At 39.6% G+C, this 4,028-nt stretch overlaps 1 pseudogene; it reads left to right on the plus strand.

The window, feature by feature from the left end:
• Window positions 1-2,963: 2,963 nt before the first annotated feature.
• Window positions 2,964-3,783, plus strand: LOC140600799 (glyceraldehyde-3-phosphate dehydrogenase-like; annotated as a pseudogene).
• Window positions 3,784-4,028: the final 245 nt, after the last annotated feature.

Consider the following 4,028-nt stretch of genomic DNA (forward strand, 5'->3'; position numbering starts at 1 on the left):
TGTGAATATAGTTTGTCCCATTATTCCATTTAGAAATATAACCTTATAGGAATGCAATAAACTATATAAAAAATCCTATCTTCTTTCTCTCCTCTCCCCCCTCTCCTCCTTCTCCCTTCATGTTAAAAAAATGTATTTTTTAAAGAAACATGCATTTAACATGGTTTAATTAAATGTCCCTCCGTAATGAAAGGTTTTATGGCGGAACTTCATTGTGTTTTCAAATATCCATAGCATTATCCACATTTCCCAAACGTCCTTGCAATTAGCTTAAGACCACATGACTACTCCTGGCCTATGAATGTAAGCAAAAGGACTGACATGTAAAGGCAGTCAGTAGAGGTGTGACTTTTCCCATTCTTCTTTTCCTCTGCCATGTGGGCCTTGGAGGGAGTGTGTCCCAGAGGGCATAGTTACAATATGGAGGAGGACTGCCCCACCCATGTCAGATTTATACCGTTAAGAAATAATCATTTATTGCATGATGCACCTGAGCTTTTATTTGTTGTGAAAAATGTTTATCATTTTTGTCCTAAAGTCTGTAACTGATTGGATGAGTCCCACCTACAATATCAAGAGTAATTCATTTATTTAAAGCCAGCTGACTGTAGATGTTAAGATGTCTACAAAATACCTTTACAGCAACACCCTGATTAGTGTTTGATTAAACAGCTGGATATTATATCTTAACCAAGTTGACACGTAAAATTAACCATCACATAGCTTTATGTGTACTGACTTAGGAAAACATCAGCTATTAAATGGAAAGAGAAAATTGCCAAAAAATTATACAGAATGTGAGGTGGATACTTTATGTTGGCTTATGCAAGGTCTAATCTAACTTTTTTTTTTTTTTTTTTTTTTTTAAGCATGCCTCTGTGGACATGTGAGACTAGAAAGGCAGAAACTGTATATCCCAAGCTCATGTGTCTCTTGAGTTCCAGATGTGGTCAAGGTTCTCCTGGGCTGACATAATGAGAAAAGGAAGAGCCAGGTGAGACATAGCTGTATGTGGAAAGGTCAGTTCTTCTTTAATGAGTGATGCTGGGGACATTTGGATCTTCTGGGGCAGGTCTGGTATAGGTTCATGTGTTGAGTCCCAGTTCTGGCTGCCCAATCGTGTAGTCTCAGTAGTAGATTTTCTGCCTGAATAGTCTGTGGTATAGGTGAGTCTTTCTTCTGGCTCCTTTTAGTTTGGACTGCATATAATACAAATCTATCTCTGCAGCTTTGCCAGAAAGCCTGGTACTTAGTGCTCACTAATAAATCCCTTTGTGCTTAAACCAGCTATATTTGATATTGTTTCCAGTTACTGAGAACTTTAGCCAATAATGTATGATCTGTTACCATAAAAATAGACATTTCTGTTTAATTTTCAGTATGTAAAGATATGTTAAATTTTAGATATAACTAAGTAAACATTAAACAAATGGGAAATATAGAGATCAGCATGGAGTAGAAGAGGGAGGGAAATTTATTTTTATATCAAGCTGAGTCCAAACCAGGAAAATTTCAAAACACTCAAGGCTGGAACTACCACTACCTCAAGATTCACTACGATTTATGATTAAGTTTTCTTTTTAGCTGGGTTTTCTAATACTTGCAAAAGATAAATTTCATAAATTTATAATGATAAATTGTTGAGTATATAGCTTATTCAAAATATTAGAAGGTTATGTCAAATGCAACTTAATCTACATGCAACTAACATAAAAAACAATTACATATATTATTTATTATTGACATGCTATAGGAATTCAAAGTTCACTTTGCAGTAAATGTCACAACTTTAATCAAAGCAACATGTCTCTACTAAAATGAAAAGATCATTTTAAGTAACTGATTTTTATTGCTCTAATCTTACATTTGTTTTACTGGGTTCTCCATATTAGATTTGTTATCAATTATCTAGTTAATGAATCCCATATCACTTATATCTACTTATATATTTTTAAAGCCCTAAAAACTATCGTAATCCCATGATATTAAAGAAGTAGTTACTGAATGTAACTCTGTCCTCATTGTATCCTGAATGCAAGCCTTCTGTGGACAATTCATACTTTATTTTCTCAGCACGGCCTCTGCTATCCTCACTGAGAAGGTCTCCAGAAGTAAAATGACAGCTGATGAGGTCTTGCCTTGCTTTTGGATTTTTTTTTTTCCTGATGGAGAAATGTGCTCATGATCGAACACTGTACCTGGGGATTTTTGAAGAAGAAACTAGACAAAGTAGAGATCAGTTCTTCTTTGTGGGTGAAGCTGTGAGGTTCTTACCAAGTTCATCATCATGAGATATTGAGGCCGATGTGCAGAAGAGATAAGGGATGGTGAGTGAGAATCCTGGCAGTATTTTTGCTTACCTGAACCTGATTGTTTAACATGCAATTGAAATTAGAGTTTCAATCACTTGCAACCAAAAGAGACACAAGTAATGGAATTTCCTATGTAGCTTTATTTTTCTTGAGATGAGTTTGGCAGAAAACAAAATTATGTACCCTGCAGGATTTAGTAATAGATTCCCAGCAGCACTGAACTGGAGTTTTCATCCGCCTGAGTTGGAAATTCTCTGCACCCTGGACTTCTTGACCCTCTAGTTAAGATTGCTATAATCCTCTTACACTGCTGCCCCTGCTAACTCTCCATGCCCTTTTCCTATCTCCATTCTTATCTGGTTTGGGGGAGCAGAAACCCTGTCAAAGCAATAAGGAGTTGCATGACCATGAACAAGCAGCCTCATTCCACCCAGGCCCAAGTTTCCTAGTGTATAAAATGGAAAAGATTGGCAAGGACATTTCTATTATTCTTTTTAACCTGAAAATGTGATTTACTCCTTCTGGTTCAACAGACATCCACATCTTCTGGTAAAGTGCTGGCTGCTTCCCTGAAACAGGTTGGTGAAGGTCAGAGTAAACAGATTTGGCCATTGGGTGTCTGGTCACTGGGGCTGCTTTTAACTCTGCAGAATGGATGTTGTCACCATCAATGACCCCTTCATTGACCTCAACTACATGATCTACATGTTCCAGTAAGAGTCCATTCATAGCACATTCCATGTCACAGTCAAGGCTGAGAATAGGAAACTTGTCATCAATGGAAAAGCCATCTCTGTCTTCCAAGAGCAAGATCCTGCCAACATCAAATGGGCGTGATGCTGGTACTGAGCATGTTGTGGAGTACACTGGGGTCTTTTCCACCATGGAGAAGGCTGGGGCTCACTTGAAGGATGAGACCAAAAAAGTCATTATCTCTCCCTCTCCTATTGATTTCCCCATGTTTGTGATGAGCATGAACAATGAGAAGTATGACAACTCCCTCAAGATGTTTAGCAATGTCTCCTGTACCACCGACTGCTTGGATCTCCTGGCAATGGTCATCCATGACAACTTCAGCATTGTGGAGGGACTCATGACCACAGCTGATGCTATCACTGCTACCCAGAAGACTGTGCATGGCCCCTCTGGGAAGCTGTGGCATGATAGCTGAGAGGCTGCCTGAACATCATCCCTGCTTCTACTGGTGCTGCCAAGGCTGTAGGCAAGGTCAACCTTGAGCTGAATACGAAGATCTGGTATGGCCGTCTGTGTCCTTACCCCTAAAGTGTCAGTCATGGATCTGACCTGCCATGTGAAGAAAGCTGCTAAATATGATGACATTAAGAAGGTAATAAAGATAGAAAGGCCCCCTCAAAGGCATCCTGGGCTCCACAGAGGACCAGGTGGTGGACCTTATGGTTCACATGGCCTCCAAGGAGTAGGAGCCCCCTGGGACCACCAGCCCCAGTGAGAGCAAAAGGAAGAGGCCTTCAGCTGGGAAGTCCCTCCCCCATTTATCCCTCAACCCATTGAGAGTCTCCCAATGGAGAGACTCCCAACTCCCTCCACAGTTTCCATCCCAGACCCCATGAATAAGGGGAGAGACTTGGGGAGCCTTACTTTATCATGTACCATCAACAAAGTATAATGTACTCAGCCAAAAAAGGTAAATTTCCATAAAAAAGAAATTTTAATGCATGTCTTAAAATAAAACAG

This window comes from Canis lupus, chromosome 12 (genome assembly GCF_048164855.1).
Source record: "Canis lupus baileyi chromosome 12, mCanLup2.hap1, whole genome shotgun sequence".
Classification (NCBI taxonomy): domain Eukaryota; kingdom Metazoa; phylum Chordata; class Mammalia; order Carnivora; family Canidae; genus Canis; species Canis lupus.